At 44.5% G+C, this 14348-nt stretch overlaps 25 non-coding genes across 25 annotated transcripts; all 25 read right to left on the bottom strand.

Annotated features, from left to right (window-relative positions):
- Positions 1-757: 757 nt before the first annotated feature.
- TRNAA-UGC (transfer RNA alanine (anticodon UGC)) lies at positions 758-829 on the bottom strand. The gene has a single exon. It is a non-coding gene; the product is annotated as a tRNA-Ala (tRNA).
- A 429-nt stretch (positions 830-1258) lies between these two features.
- On the bottom strand, positions 1259-1330 carry TRNAA-CGC (transfer RNA alanine (anticodon CGC)). Its single transcript has one exon. It is a non-coding gene; the product is annotated as a tRNA-Ala (tRNA).
- Positions 1331-2313: 983 nt separating this feature from the next.
- Positions 2314-2385, bottom strand: TRNAA-UGC (transfer RNA alanine (anticodon UGC)). The gene has a single exon. It is a non-coding gene; the product is annotated as a tRNA-Ala (tRNA).
- Positions 2386-2814: 429 nt separating this feature from the next.
- Positions 2815-2886, bottom strand: TRNAA-UGC (transfer RNA alanine (anticodon UGC)). The gene has a single exon. It is a non-coding gene; the product is annotated as a tRNA-Ala (tRNA).
- Positions 2887-3869: 983 nt separating this feature from the next.
- On the bottom strand, positions 3870-3941 carry TRNAA-UGC (transfer RNA alanine (anticodon UGC)). The gene has a single exon. It is a non-coding gene; the product is annotated as a tRNA-Ala (tRNA).
- A 429-nt stretch (positions 3942-4370) lies between these two features.
- TRNAA-CGC (transfer RNA alanine (anticodon CGC)) lies at positions 4371-4442 on the bottom strand. Its single transcript has one exon. It is a non-coding gene; the product is annotated as a tRNA-Ala (tRNA).
- Positions 4443-4571: 129 nt separating this feature from the next.
- Positions 4572-4657, bottom strand: TRNAY-GUA (transfer RNA tyrosine (anticodon GUA)). Its single transcript is given in 2 exon segments — positions 4572-4607; positions 4621-4657. It is a non-coding gene; the product is annotated as a tRNA-Tyr (tRNA).
- A 768-nt stretch (positions 4658-5425) lies between these two features.
- On the bottom strand, positions 5426-5497 carry TRNAA-UGC (transfer RNA alanine (anticodon UGC)). Its single transcript has one exon. It is a non-coding gene; the product is annotated as a tRNA-Ala (tRNA).
- Positions 5498-5926: 429 nt separating this feature from the next.
- TRNAA-CGC (transfer RNA alanine (anticodon CGC)) lies at positions 5927-5998 on the bottom strand. The gene has a single exon. It is a non-coding gene; the product is annotated as a tRNA-Ala (tRNA).
- A 129-nt stretch (positions 5999-6127) lies between these two features.
- TRNAY-GUA (transfer RNA tyrosine (anticodon GUA)) lies at positions 6128-6213 on the bottom strand. The gene is given in 2 exon segments: positions 6128-6163; positions 6177-6213. It is a non-coding gene; the product is annotated as a tRNA-Tyr (tRNA).
- A 768-nt stretch (positions 6214-6981) lies between these two features.
- On the bottom strand, positions 6982-7053 carry TRNAA-UGC (transfer RNA alanine (anticodon UGC)). Its single transcript has one exon. It is a non-coding gene; the product is annotated as a tRNA-Ala (tRNA).
- Positions 7054-7482: 429 nt separating this feature from the next.
- TRNAA-CGC (transfer RNA alanine (anticodon CGC)) lies at positions 7483-7554 on the bottom strand. The gene has a single exon. It is a non-coding gene; the product is annotated as a tRNA-Ala (tRNA).
- A 129-nt stretch (positions 7555-7683) lies between these two features.
- Positions 7684-7769, bottom strand: TRNAY-GUA (transfer RNA tyrosine (anticodon GUA)). The gene is given in 2 exon segments: positions 7684-7719; positions 7733-7769. It is a non-coding gene; the product is annotated as a tRNA-Tyr (tRNA).
- A 768-nt stretch (positions 7770-8537) lies between these two features.
- On the bottom strand, positions 8538-8609 carry TRNAA-UGC (transfer RNA alanine (anticodon UGC)). Its single transcript has one exon. It is a non-coding gene; the product is annotated as a tRNA-Ala (tRNA).
- A 429-nt stretch (positions 8610-9038) lies between these two features.
- Positions 9039-9110, bottom strand: TRNAA-CGC (transfer RNA alanine (anticodon CGC)). Its single transcript has one exon. It is a non-coding gene; the product is annotated as a tRNA-Ala (tRNA).
- A 129-nt stretch (positions 9111-9239) lies between these two features.
- Positions 9240-9325, bottom strand: TRNAY-GUA (transfer RNA tyrosine (anticodon GUA)). Its single transcript is given in 2 exon segments — positions 9240-9275; positions 9289-9325. It is a non-coding gene; the product is annotated as a tRNA-Tyr (tRNA).
- A 768-nt stretch (positions 9326-10093) lies between these two features.
- Positions 10094-10165, bottom strand: TRNAA-UGC (transfer RNA alanine (anticodon UGC)). The gene has a single exon. It is a non-coding gene; the product is annotated as a tRNA-Ala (tRNA).
- A 429-nt stretch (positions 10166-10594) lies between these two features.
- Positions 10595-10666, bottom strand: TRNAA-CGC (transfer RNA alanine (anticodon CGC)). Its single transcript has one exon. It is a non-coding gene; the product is annotated as a tRNA-Ala (tRNA).
- Positions 10667-10795: 129 nt separating this feature from the next.
- Positions 10796-10881, bottom strand: TRNAY-GUA (transfer RNA tyrosine (anticodon GUA)). Its single transcript is given in 2 exon segments — positions 10796-10831; positions 10845-10881. It is a non-coding gene; the product is annotated as a tRNA-Tyr (tRNA).
- Positions 10882-11649: 768 nt separating this feature from the next.
- On the bottom strand, positions 11650-11721 carry TRNAA-UGC (transfer RNA alanine (anticodon UGC)). Its single transcript has one exon. It is a non-coding gene; the product is annotated as a tRNA-Ala (tRNA).
- A 429-nt stretch (positions 11722-12150) lies between these two features.
- On the bottom strand, positions 12151-12222 carry TRNAA-UGC (transfer RNA alanine (anticodon UGC)). The gene has a single exon. It is a non-coding gene; the product is annotated as a tRNA-Ala (tRNA).
- Positions 12223-12351: 129 nt separating this feature from the next.
- Positions 12352-12437, bottom strand: TRNAY-GUA (transfer RNA tyrosine (anticodon GUA)). The gene is given in 2 exon segments: positions 12352-12387; positions 12401-12437. It is a non-coding gene; the product is annotated as a tRNA-Tyr (tRNA).
- A 768-nt stretch (positions 12438-13205) lies between these two features.
- Positions 13206-13277, bottom strand: TRNAA-UGC (transfer RNA alanine (anticodon UGC)). Its single transcript has one exon. It is a non-coding gene; the product is annotated as a tRNA-Ala (tRNA).
- Positions 13278-13706: 429 nt separating this feature from the next.
- TRNAA-CGC (transfer RNA alanine (anticodon CGC)) lies at positions 13707-13778 on the bottom strand. Its single transcript has one exon. It is a non-coding gene; the product is annotated as a tRNA-Ala (tRNA).
- Positions 13779-13907: 129 nt separating this feature from the next.
- TRNAY-GUA (transfer RNA tyrosine (anticodon GUA)) lies at positions 13908-13993 on the bottom strand. The gene is given in 2 exon segments: positions 13908-13943; positions 13957-13993. It is a non-coding gene; the product is annotated as a tRNA-Tyr (tRNA).
- Positions 13994-14348: the final 355 nt, after the last annotated feature.

A 14348-nucleotide genomic window follows, 5' to 3' on the forward strand; every position in this document is an offset into this window, starting at 1 on the left:
TATCTTTCAGCGCTGTAATTATCTCTCGCTCAAGAAAGGTTGTGGGGGTGGGGATCAGGAGCAGATCGATGAAAATCATGAACATTACCTGCAGCTCCCTCTCAAAGTCACCAGTTCTTAGAGCACACTGTAAGGTACGTCTTATCACCCCAAAGGAGGATTTCAGACCAAAGTTCATGTTCTGTCTTGGCTTGGGGATAAGCAGGGGTGCTCCAAATTTCAATTTTACAGAAAGGAAAGGAACTTTGATACAAAGACCTTGGGCAGCATTGGTGGCAAATGGATGGCTGCGCGGAACCATGAAAGAAATGACAGAAAGTTATGGGAGTCATTACTACGCACCCAGCATCAAGAACGTGCATTTTGGATGCATTTTCAAAAGGAAAGAGAACGGAAAAATCTGTAGATTGAAGGTGATTGAGATAAACAAAATATTCCGTTTTTCTAAAAGCTACTGTAAAGAGTCTCTGGTTTAGAAGAAGAACCCTTACCAATGATCAAGAGAGATGCGACAGATTTCTATCATCAAAGCATTATGGTTGTCAAGATGAATCATCACTTTGATGTCTTCAACAAGTAGGATTCTTTTGATCTATAATCATCAAAAATGAGATAGCCCCATTTCATGGGATTTTTCAAGGCAAACGTCTGACAGATTAAGCGGGGTCCTCATCCCGGTTGGAGGACATATCTCTTCCTTCATCATGATGCCAGCCTAGCTTTCGGCCCAAAATCCAAGGTAAGCATGGCAAAAGTCTGGAGATGCCGGGGATTGAACCCGGGGCCTCATACATGCAAAGCATGCGCTCTACCACTGAGCTACATCCCCACTTCTGCAAGGTTTGACTGTATGATTGGAAACCCTGCATTGAACCGACGGCCACATCACCCCATTCGACTCTGCAGTATACAATGTCAGTCAGGAAAATCCTTCAGCCTTGTACCTGGATGATCTTCATGGTCTTATGTACAGATGCCTATATACAGCCTTCTTAGCGCAGTAGGCAGCGCGTCAGTCTCATAATCTGAAGGTCCTGAGTTCGATCCTCAGAGAGGGCATTTATTTCCTTCTTTTGGAATGCAAAATTCTCCGATTTTCTTGAAATGCGCAAACTATGCCTAGTTCAAAGATTTTTCCAAAGCAAATGTCTGACTATTTAAGTGGGGCTCTCACCCCAACTGCATGACAAACTTCTTCTTTCTGCATGATGGCAGGCTAGCCTTCTGGAAAAAAGCCAAGATAAGGAACAGAGGCTCCTGGAGATGCCGGGGATTGAACCCGGGACCTCATACATGCGAAGCATGCGCTCTACCACTGAGCTACATCCCCACTTTTGCACTCGAGCTGTTTGATGGATGCAAGGAATCCCTGAAACCCAGGGACTGCAAAGTCTCGATCATAATCAATGGAAGGTATTGTTTGAATAAAAGTGAAAGATATGGAAATCGAAGCAAAAAATCCTTCAAGCCGGATTTGAACCAGCGACCTAAGGATGTCTGACTTTATGCTACAGTCCTCCGCTCTACCAACTGAGCTATCGAAGGAGTGGCTGAAGTATCTTTCAGCGCTGTAATTATCTCTCGCTCAAGAAAGGTTATGGGGGTGGGGATCAGGAGCAGATCGATGAAAATCATGAACATTACCTGCAGCTCCCTCTCAAAGTCACCAGTTCTTAGAGCACACTGTAAGGTACGTCTTATCACCCCAAAGGAGGATTTCAGACCAAAGTTCATGTTCTGTCTTGGCTTGGGGATAAGCAGGGGTGCTCCAAATTTCAATTTTACAGAAAGGAAAGGAACTTTGATACAAAGACCTTGGGCAGCATTGGTGGCAAATGGATGGCTGCGCGGAACCATGAAAGAAATGACAGAAAGTTATGGGAGTCATTACTACGCACCCAGCATCAAGAACGTGCATTTTGGATGCATTTTCAAAAGGAAAGAGAACGGAAAAATCTGTAGATTGAAGGTGATTGAGATAAACAAAATATTCTGTTTTTCTAAAAGCTACTGTAAAGAGTCTCTGGTTTAGAAGAAGAACCCTTACCAATGATCAAGAGAGATGCGACAGATTTCTATCATCAAAGCATTATGGTTGTCAAGATGAATCATCACTTTGATGTCTTCAACAAGTAGGATTCTTTTGATCTATAATCATCAAAAATGAGATAGCCCCATTTCATGGGATTTTTCAAGGCAAACGTCTGACAGATTAAGCGGGGTCCTCATCCCGGTTGGAGGACATATCTCTTCCTTCATCATGATGCCAGCCTAGCTTTCGGCCCAAAATCCAAGGTAAGCATGGCAAAAGTCTGGAGATGCCGGGGATTGAACCCGGGGCCTCATACATGCAAAGCATGCGCTCTACCACTGAGCTACATCCCCACTTCTGCAAGGTTTGACTGTATGATTGGAAACCCTGCATTGAACCGACGGCCACATCACCCCATTCGACTCTGCAGTATACAATGTCAGTCAGGAAAATCCTTCAGCCTTGTACCTGGATGATCTTCATGGTCTTATGTACAGATGCCTATATACAGCCTTCTTAGCGCAGTAGGCAGCGCGTCAGTCTCATAATCTGAAGGTCCTGAGTTCGATCCTCAGAGAGGGCATTTATTTCCTTCTTTTGGAATGCAAAATTCTCCGATTTTCTTGAAATGCGCCAACTATGCCTAGTTCAAAGATTTTTCCAAAGCAAATGTCTGACTATTTAAGTGGGGCTCTCACCCCAACTGCATGACAAACTTCTTCTTTCTGCATGATGGCAGGCTAGCCTTCTGGAAAAAAGCCAAGATAAGGAACAGAGGCTCCTGGAGATGCCGGGGATTGAACCCGGGACCTCATACATGCAAAGCATGCGCTCTACCACTGAGCTACATCCCCACTTTTGCACTCGAGCTGTTTGATGGATGCAAGGAATCCCTGAAACCCAGGGACTGCAAAGTCTCGATCATAATCAATGGAAGGTATTGTTTGAATAAAAGTGAAAGATATGGAAATCGAAGCAAAAAATCCTTCGAGCCGGATTTGAACCAGCGACCTAAGGATGTCTGACTTTATGCTACAGTCCTCAGCTCTACCAACTGAGCTATCGAAGGAGTGGCTGAAGTATCTTTCAGCGCTGTAATTATCTCTCGCTCAAGAAAGGTTGTGGGGGTGGGGATCAGGAGCAGATCGATGAAAATCATGAACATTACCTGCAGCTCCCTCTCAAAGTCACCAGTTCTTAGAGCACACTGTAAGGTACGTCTTATCACCCCAAAGGAGGATTTCAGACCAAAGTTCATGTTCTGTCTTGGCTTGGGGATAAGCAGGGGTGCTCCAAATTTCAATTTTACAGAAAGGAAAGGAACTTTGATACAAAGACCTTGGGCAGCATTGGTGGCAAATGGATGGCTGCGCGGAACCATGAAAGAAATGACAGAAAGTTATGGGAGTCATTACTACGCACCCAGCATCAAGAACGTGCATTTTGGATGCATTTTCAAAAGGAAAGAGAACGGAAAAATCTGTAGATTGAAGGTGATTGAGATAAACAAAATATTCCGTTTTTCTAAAAGCTACTGTAAAGAGTCTCTGGTTTAGAAGAAGAACCCTTACCAATGATCAAGAGAGATGCGACAGATTTCTATCATCAAAGCATTATGGTTGTCAAGATGAATCATCACTTTGATGTCTTCAACAAGTAGGATTCTTTTGATCTATAATCATCAAAAATGAGATAGCCCCATTTCAAGGGATTTTTCAAGGCAAACGTCTGACAGATTAAGCGGGGTCCTCATCCCGGTTGGAGGACATATCTCTTCCTTCATCATGATGCCAGCCTAGCTTTCGGCCCAAAATCCAAGGTAAGCATGGCAAAAGTCTGGAGATGCCGGGGATTGAACCCGGGGCCTCATACATGCAAAGCATGCGCTCTACCACTGAGCTACATCCCCACTTCTGCAAGGTTTGACTGTATGATTGGAAACCCTGCATTGAACCGACGGCCACATCACCCCATTCGACTCTGCAGTATACAATGTCAGTCAGGAAAATCCTTCAGCCTTGTACCTGGATGATCTTCATGGTCTTATGTACAGATGCCTATATACAGCCTTCTTAGCGCAGTAGGCAGCCCGTCAGTCTCATAATCTGAAGGTCCTGAGTTCGATCCTCAGAGAGGGCATTTATTTCCTTCTTTTGGAATGCAAAATTCTCCGATTTTCTTGAAATGCGCAAACTATGCCTAGTTCAAAGATTTTTCCAAAGCAAATGTCTGACTATTTAAGTGGGGCTCTCACCCCAACTGCATGACAAACTTCTTCTTTCTGCATGATGGCAGGCTAGCCTTCTGGAAAAAAGCCAAGATAAGGAACAGAGGCTCCTGGAGATGCCGGGGATTGAACCCGGGACCTCATACATGCGAAGCATGCGCTCTACCACTGAGCTACATCCCCACTTTTGCCCTCGAGCTGTTTGATGGATGCAAGGAATCCCTGAAACCCAGGGACTGCAAAGTCTCGATCATAATCAATGGAAGGTATTGTTTGAATAAAAGTGAAATATATGGAAATCGAAGCAAAAAATCCTTCGAGCCGGATTTGAACCAGCGACCTAAGGATGTCTGACTTTATGCTACAGTCCTCCGCTCTACCAACTGAGCTATCGAAGGAGTGGCTGAAGTATCTTTCAGCGCTGTAATTATCTCTCGCTCAAGAAAGGTTGTGGGGGTGGGGATCAGGAGCAGATCGATGAAAATCATGAACATTACCTGCAGCTCCCTCTCAAAGTCACCAGTTCTTAGAGCACACTGTAAGGTACATCTTATCACCCCAAAGGAGGATTTCAGACCAAAGTTCATGTTCTGTCTTGGCTTGGGGATAAGCAGGGGTGCTCCAAATTTCAATTTTACAGAAAGGAAAGGAACTTTGATACAAAGACCTTGGGCAGCATTGGTGGCAAATGGATGGCTGCGCGGAACCATGAAAGAAATGACAGAAAGTTATGGGAGTCATTACTACGCACCCAGCATCAAGAAAGTGCATTTTGGATGCATTTTCAAAAGGAAAGAGAACGGAAAAATCTGTAGATTGAAGGTGATTGAGATAAACAAAATATTCCGTTTTTCTAAAAGCTACTGTAAAGAGTCTCTGGTTTAGAAGAAGAACCCTTACCAATGATCAAGAGAGATGCGACAGATTTCTATCATCAAAGCATTATGGTTGTCAAGATGAATCATCACTTTGATGTCTTCAACAAGTAGGATTCTTTTGATCTATAATCATCAAAAATGAGATAGCCCCATTTCATGGGATTTTTCAAGGCAAACGTCTGACAGATTAAGCGGGGTCCTCATCCCGGTTGGAGGACATATCTCTTCCTTCATCATGATGCCAGCCTAGCTTTCGGCCCAAAATCCAAGGTAAGCATGGCAAAAGTCTGGAGATGCCGGGGATTGAACCCGGGGCCTCATACATGCAAAGCATGCGCTCTACCACTGAGCTACATCCCCACTTCTGCAAGGTTTGACTGTATGATTGGAAACCCTGCATTGAACCGACGGCCACATCACCCCATTCGACTCTGCAGTATACAATGTCAGTCAGGAAAATCCTTCAGCCTTGTACCTGGATGATCTTCATGGTCTTATGTACAGATGCCTATATACAGCCTTCTTAGCGCAGTAGGCAGCGCGTCAGTCTCATAATCTGAAGGTCCTGAGTTCGATCCTCAGAGAGGGCATTTATTTCCTTCTTTTGGAATGCAAAATTCTCCGATTTTCTTGAAATGCGCCAACTATGCCTAGTTCAAAGATTTTTCCAAAGCAAATGTCTGACTATTTAAGTGGGGCTCTCACCCCAACTGCATGACAAACTTCTTCTTTCTGCATGATGGCAGGCTAGCCTTCTGGAAAAAAGCCAAGATAAGGAACAGAGGCTCCTGGAGATGCCGGGGATTGAACCCGGGACCTCATACATGCGAAGCATGCGCTCTACCACTGAGCTACATCCCCACTTTTGCACTCGAGCTGTTTGATGGATGCAAGGAATCCCTGAAACCCAGGGACTGCAAAGTCTCGATCATAATCAATGGAAGGTATTGTTTGAATAAAAGTGAAAGATATGGAAATCGAAGCAAAAAATCCTTCGAGCCGGATTTGAACCAGCGACCTAAGGATGTCTGACTTTATGCTACAGTCCTCCGCTCTACCAACTGAGCTATCGAAGGAGTGGCTGAAGTATCTTTCAGCGCTGTAATTATCTCTCGCTCAAGAAAGGTTGTGGGGGTGGGGATCAGGAGCAGATCGATGAAAATCATGAACATTACCTGCAGCTCCCTCTCAAAGTCACCAGTTCTTAGAGCACACTGTAAGGTACGTCTTATCACCCCAAAGGAGGATTTCAGACCAAAGTTCATGTTCTGTCTTGGCTTGGGGATAAGCAGGGGTGCTCCAAATTTCAATTTTACAGAAAGGAAAGGAACTTTGATACAAAGACCTTGGGCAGCATTGGTGGCAAATGGATGGCTGCGCGGAACCATGAAAGAAATGACAGAAAGTTATGGGAGTCATTACTACGCACCCAGCATCAAGAACGTGCATTTTGGATGCATTTTCAAAAGGAAAGAGAACGGAAAAATCTGTAGATTGAAGGTGATTGAGATAAACAAAATATTCCGTTTTTCTAAAAGCTACTGTAAAGAGTCTCTGGTTTAGAAGAAGAACCCTTACCAATGATCAAGAGAGATGCGACAGATTTCTATCATCAAAGCATTATGGTTGTCAAGATGAATCATCACTTTGATGTCTTCAACAAGTAGGATTCTTTTGATCTATAATCATCAAAAATGAGATAGCCCCATTTCAAGGGATTTTTCAAGGCAAACGTCTGACAGATTAAGCGGGGTCCTCATCCCGGTTGGAGGACATATCTCTTCCTTCATCATGATGCCAGCCTAGCTTTCGGCCCAAAATCCAAGGTAAGCATGGCAAAAGTCTGGAGATGCCGGGGATTGAACCCGGGGCCTCATACATGCAAAGCATGCGCTCTACCACTGAGCTACATCCCCACTTCTGCAAGGTTTGACTGTATGATTGGAAACCCTGCATTGAACCGACGGCCACATCACCCCATTCGACTCTGCAGTATACAATGTCAGTCAGGAAAATCCTTCAGCCTTGTACCTGGATGATCTTCATGGTCTTATGTACAGATGCCTATATACAGCCTTCTTAGCGCAGTAGGCAGCCCGTCAGTCTCATAATCTGAAGGTCCTGAGTTCGATCCTCAGAGAGGGCATTTATTTCCTTCTTTTGGAATGCAAAATTCTCCGATTTTCTTGAAATGCGCCAACTATGCCTAGTTCAAAGATTTTTCCAAAGCAAATGTCTGACTATTTAAGTGGGGCTCTCACCCCAACTGCATGACAAACTTCTTCTTTCTGCATGATGGCAGGCTAGCCTTCTGGAAAAAAGCCAAGATAAGGAACAGAGGCTCCTGGAGATGCCGGGGATTGAACCCGGGACCTCATACATGCGAAGCATGCGCTCTACCACTGAGCTACATCCCCACTTTTGCACTCGAGCTGTTTGATGGATGCAAGGAATCCCTGAAACCCAGGGACTGCAAAGTCTCGATCATAATCAATGGAAGGTATTGTTTGAATAAAAGTGAAAGATATGGAAATCGAAGCAAAAAATCCTTCGAGCCGGATTTGAACCAGCGACCTAAGGATGTCTGACTTTATGCTACAGTCCTCCGCTCTACCAACTGAGCTATCGAAGGAGTGGCTGAAGTATCTTTCAGCGCTGTAATTATCTCTCGCTCAAGAAAGGTTGTGGGGGTGGGGATCAGGAGCAGATCGATGAAAATCATGAACATTACCTGCAGCTCCCTCTCAAAGTCACCAGTTCTTAGAGCACACTGTAAGGTACGTCTTATCACCCCAAAGGAGGATTTCAGACCAAAGTTCATGTTCTGTCTTGGCTTGGGGATAAGCAGGGGTGCTCCAAATTTCAATTTTACAGAAAGGAAAGGAACTTTGATACAAAGACCTTGGGCAGCATTGGTGGCAAATGGATGGCTGCGCGGAACCATGAAAGAAATGACAGAAAGTTATGGGAGTCATTACTACGCACCCAGCATCAAGAACGTGCATTTTGGATGCATTTTCAAAAGGAAAGAGAACGGAAAAATCTGTAGATTGAAGGTGATTGAGATAAACAAAATATTCCGTTTTTCTAAAAGCTACTGTAAAGAGTCTCTGGTTTAGAAGAAGAACCCTTACCAATGATCAAGAGAGATGCGACAGATTTCTATCATCAAAGCATTATGGTTGTCAAGATGAATCATCACTTTGATGTCTTCAACAAGTAGGATTCTTTTGATCTATAATCATCAAAAATGAGATAGCCCCATTTCAAGGGATTTTTCAAGGCAAACGTCTGACAGATTAAGCGGGGTCCTCATCCCGGTTGGAGGACATATCTCTTCCTTCATCATGATGCCAGCCTAGCTTTCGGCCCAAAATCCAAGGTAAGCATGGCAAAAGTCTGGAGATGCCGGGGATTGAACCCGGGGCCTCATACATGCAAAGCATGCGCTCTACCACTGAGCTACATCCCCACTTCTGCAAGGTTTGACTGTATGATTGGAAACCCTGCATTGAACCGACGGCCACATCACCCCATTCGACTCTGCAGTATACAATGTCAGTCAGGAAAATCCTTCAGCCTTGTACCTGGATGATCTTCATGGTCTTATGTACAGATGCCTATATACAGCCTTCTTAGCGCAGTAGGCAGCCCGTCAGTCTCATAATCTGAAGGTCCTGAGTTCGATCCTCAGAGAGGGCATTTATTTCCTTCTTTTGGAATGCAAAATTCTCCGATTTTCTTGAAATGCGCAAACTATGCCTAGTTCAAAGATTTTTCCAAAGCAAATGTCTGACTATTTAAGTGGGGCTCTCACCCCAACTGCATGACAAACTTCTTCTTTCTGCATGATGGCAGGCTAGCCTTCTGGAAAAAAGCCAAGATAAGGAACAGAGGCTCCTGGAGATGCCGGGGATTGAACCCGGGACCTCATACATGCGAAGCATGCGCTCTACCACTGAGCTACATCCCCACTTTTGCCCTCGAGCTGTTTGATGGATGCAAGGAATCCCTGAAACCCAGGGACTGCAAAGTCTCGATCATAATCAATGGAAGGTATTGTTTGAATAAAAGTGAAATATATGGAAATCGAAGCAAAAAATCCTTCGAGCCGGATTTGAACCAGCGACCTAAGGATGTCTGACTTTATGCTACAGTCCTCCGCTCTACCAACTGAGCTATCGAAGGAGTGGCTGAAGTATCTTTCAGCGCTGTAATTATCTCTCGCTCAAGAAAGGTTGTGGGGGTGGGGATCAGGAGCAGATCGATGAAAATCATGAACATTACCTGCAGCTCCCTCTCAAAGTCACCAGTTCTTAGAGCACACTGTAAGGTACATCTTATCACCCCAAAGGAGGATTTCAGACCAAAGTTCATGTTCTGTCTTGGCTTGGGGATAAGCAGGGGTGCTCCAAATTTCAATTTTACAGAAAGGAAAGGAACTTTGATACAAAGACCTTGGGCAGCATTGGTGGCAAATGGATGGCTGCGCGGAACCATGAAAGAAATGACAGAAAGTTATGGGAGTCATTACTACGCACCCAGCATCAAGAAAGTGCATTTTGGATGCATTTTCAAAAGGAAAGAGAACGGAAAAATCTGTAGATTGAAGGTGATTGAGATAAACAAAATATTCCGTTTTTCTAAAAGCTACTGTAAAGAGTCTCTGGTTTAGAAGAAGAACCCTTACCAATGATCAAGAGAGATGCGACAGATTTCTATCATCAAAGCATTATGGTTGTCAAGATGAATCATCACTTTGATGTCTTCAACAAGTAGGATTCTTTTGATCTATAATCATCAAAAATGAGATAGCCCCATTTCATGGGATTTTTCAAGGCAAACGTCTGACAGATTAAGCGGGGTCCTCATCCCGGTTGGAGGACATATCTCTTCCTTCATCATGATGCCAGCCTAGCTTTCGGCCCAAAATCCAAGGTAAGCATGGCAAAAGTCTGGAGATGCCGGGGATTGAACCCGGGGCCTCATACATGCAAAGCATGCGCTCTACCACTGAGCTACATCCCCACTTCTGCAAGGTTTGACTGTATGATTGGAAACCCTGCATTGAACCGACGGCCACATCACCCCATTCGACTCTGCAGTATACAATGTCAGTCAGGAAAATCCTTCAGCCTTGTACCTGGATGATCTTCATGGTCTTATGTACAGATGCCTATATACAGCCTTCTTAGCGCAGTAGGCAGCGCGTCAGTCTCATAATCTGAAGGTCCTGAGTTCGATCCTCAGAGAGGGCATTTATTTCCTTCTTTTGGAATGCAAAATTCTCCGATTTTCTTGAAATGCGCCAACTATGCCTAGTTCAAAGATTTTTCCAAAGCAAATGTCTGACTATTTAAGTGGGGCTCTCACCCCAACTGCATGACAAACTTCTTCTTTCTGCATGATGGCAGGCTAGCCTTCTGGAAAAAAGCCAAGATAAGGAACAGAGGCTCCTGGAGATGCCGGGGATTGAACCCGGGACCTCATACATGCGAAGCATGCGCTCTACCACTGAGCTACATCCCCACTTTTGCACTCGAGCTGTTTGATGGATGCAAGGAATCCCTGAAACCCAGGGACTGCAAAGTCTCGATCATAATCAATGGAAGGTATTGTTTGAATAAAAGTGAAAGATATGGAAATCGAAGCAAAAAATCCTTCGAGCCGGATTTGAACCAGCGACCTAAGGATGTCTGACTTTATGCTACAGTCCTCCGCTCTACCAACTGAGCTATCGAAGGAGTGGCTGAAGTATCTTTCAGCGCTGTAATTATCTCTCGCTCAAGAAAGGTTGTGGGGGTGGGGATCAGGAGCAGATCGATGAAAATCATGAACATTACCTGCAGCTCCCTCTCAAAGTCACCAGTTCTTAGAGCACACTGTAAGGTACGTCTTATCACCCCAAAGGAGGATTTCAGACCAAAGTTCATGTTCTGTCTTGGCTTGGGGATAAGCAGGGGTGCTCCAAATTTCAATTTTACAGAAAGGAAAGGAACTTTGATACAAAGACCTTGGGCAGCATTGGTGGCAAATGGATGGCTGCGCGGAACCATGAAAGAAATGACAGAAAGTTATGGGAGTCATTACTACGCACCCAGCATCAAGAACGTGCATTTTGGATGCATTTTCAAAAGGAAAGAGAACGGAAAAATCTGTAGATTGAAGGTGATTGAGATAAACAAAATATTCCGTTTTTCTAAAAGCTACTGTAAAGAGTCTCTGGTTTAGAAGAAGAACCCTTACCAATGATCAAGAGAGATGCGACAGATTTCTATCATCAAAGCATTATGGTTGTCAAGATGAATCATCACTTTGATGTCTTCAACAAGTAGGATTCTTTTGATCTATAATCATCAAAAATGAGATAGCCCCATTTCATGGGATTTTTCAAGGCAAACGTCTGACAGATTAAGCGGGGTCCTCATCCCGGTTGGAGGACATATCTCTTCCTTCATCATGATGCCAGCCTAGCTTTCGGCCCAAAATCCAAGGTAAGCATGGCAAAAGTCTGGAGATGCCGGGGATTGAACCCGGGGCCTCATACATGCAAAGCATGCGCTCTACCACTGAGCTACATCCCCACTTCTGCAAGGTTTGACTGTATGATTGGAAACCCTGCATTGAACCGACGGCCACATCACCCCATTCGACTCTGCAGTATACAATGTCAGTCAGGAAAATCCTTCAGCCTTGTACCTGGATGATCTTCATGGTCTTATGTACAGATGCCTATATACAGCCTTCTTAGCGCAGTAGGCAGCGCGTCAGTCTCATAATCTGAAGGTCCTGAGTTCGATCCTCAGAGAGGGCATTTATTTCCTTCTTTTGGAATGCAAAATTCTCCGATTTTCTTGAAATGCGCCAACTATGCCTAGTTCAAAGATTTTTCCAAAGCAAATGTCTGACTATTTAAGTGGGGCTCTCACCCCAACTGCATGACAAACTTCTTCTTTCTGCATGATGGCAGGCTAGCCTTCTGGAAAAAAGCCAAGATAAGGAACAGAGGCTCCTGGAGATGCCGGGGATTGAACCCGGGACCTCATACATGCAAAGCATGCGCTCTACCACTGAGCTACATCCCCACTTTTGCACTCGAGCTGTTTGATGGATGCAAGGAATCCCTGAAACCCAGGGACTGCAAAGTCTCGATCATAATCAATGGAAGGTATTGTTTGAATAAAAGTGAAAGATATGGAAATCGAAGCAAAAAATCCTTCGAGCCGGATTTGAACCAGCGACCTAAGGATGTCTGACTTTATGCTACAGTCCTCCGCTCTACCAACTGAGCTATCGAAGGAGTGGCTGAAGTATCTTTCAGCGCTGTAATTATCTCTCGCTCAAGAAAGGTTGTGGGGGTGGGGATCAGGAGCAGATCGATGAAAATCATGAACATTACCTGCAGCTCCCTCTCAAAGTCACCAGTTCTTAGAGCACACTGTAAGGTACGTCTTATCACCCCAAAGGAGGATTTCAGACCAAAGTTCATGTTCTGTCTTGGCTTGGGGATAAGCAGGGGTGCTCCAAATTTCAATTTTACAGAAAGGAAAGGAACTTTGATACAAAGACCTTGGGCAGCATTGGTGGCAAATGGATGGCTGCGCGGAACCATGAAAGAAATGACAGAAAGTTATGGGAGTCATTACTACGCACCCAGCATCAAGAACGTGCATTTTGGATGCATTTTCAAAAGGAAAGAGAACGGAAAAATCTGTAGATTGAAGGTGATTGAGATAAACAAAATATTCCGTTTTTCTAAAAGCTACTGTAAAGAGTCTCTGGTTTAGAAGAAGAACCCTTACCAATGATCAAGAGAGATGCGACAGATTTCTATCATCAAAGCATTATGGTTGTCAAGATGAATCATCACTTTGATGTCTTCAACAAGTAGGATTCTTTTGATCTATAATCATCAAAAATGAGATAGCCCCATTTCAAGGGATTTTTCAAGGCAAACGTCTGACAGATTAAGCGGGGTCCTCATCCCGGTTGGAGGACATATCTCTTCCTTCATCATGATGCCAGCCTAGCTTTCGGCCCAAAATCCAAGGTAAGCATGGCAAAAGTCTGGAGATGCCGGGGATTGAACCCGGGGCCTCATACATGCAAAGCATGCGCTCTACCACTGAGCTACATCCCCACTTCTGCAAGGTTTGACTGTATGATTGGAAACCCTGCATTGAACCGACGGCCACATCACCCCATTCGACTCTGCAGTATACAATGTCAGTCAGGAAAATCCTTCAGCCTTGTACCTGGATGATCTTCATGGTCTTATGTACAGATGCCTATATACAGCCTTCTTAGCGCAGTAGGCAGCCCGTCAGTCTCATAATCTGAAGGTCCTGAGTTCGATCCTCAGAGAGGGCATTTATTTCCTTCTTTTGGAATGCAAAATTCTCCGATTTTCTTGAAATGCGCAAACTATGCCTAGTTCAAAGATTTTTCCAAAGCAAATGTCTGACTATTTAAGTGGGGCTCTCACCCCAACTGCATGACAAACTTCTTCTTTCTGCATGATGGCAGGCTAGCCTTCTGGAAAAAAGCCAAGATAAGGAACAGAGGCTCCTGGAGATGCCGGGGATTGAACCCGGGACCTCATACATGCGAAGCATGCGCTCTACCACTGAGCTACATCCCCACTTTTGCCCTCGAGCTGTTTGATGGATGCAAGGAATCCCTGAAACCCAGGGACTGCAAAGTCTCGATCATAATCAATGGAAGGTATTGTTTGAATAAAAGTGAAATATATGGAAATCGAAGCAAAAAATCCTTCGAGCCGGATTTGAACCAGCGACCTAAGGATGTCTGACTTTATGCTACAGTCCTCCGCTCTACCAACTGAGCTATCGAAGGAGTGGCTGAAGTATCTTTCAGCGCTGTAATTATCTCTCGCTCAAGAAAGGTTGTGGGGGTGGGGATCAGGAGCAGATCGATGAAAATCATGAACATTACCTGCAGCTCCCTCTCAAAGTCACCAGTTCTTAGAGCACACTGTAAGGTACATCTTATCACCCCAAAGGAGGATTTCAGACCAAAGTTCATGTTCTGTCTTGGCTTGGGGATAAGCAGGGGTGCTCCAAATTTCAATTTTACAGAAAGGAAAGGAACTTTGATACAAAGACCTTGGGCAGCATTGGTGGCAAATGGATGGCTGCGCGGAACCATGAAAGAAATGACAGAAAGTTATGGGAGTCATTACTACGCACCC

Source organism: Triturus cristatus, chromosome 4_1 (genome assembly GCF_964204655.1).
Source record: "Triturus cristatus chromosome 4_1, aTriCri1.1, whole genome shotgun sequence".
NCBI classification, from domain to species: domain Eukaryota; kingdom Metazoa; phylum Chordata; class Amphibia; order Caudata; family Salamandridae; genus Triturus; species Triturus cristatus.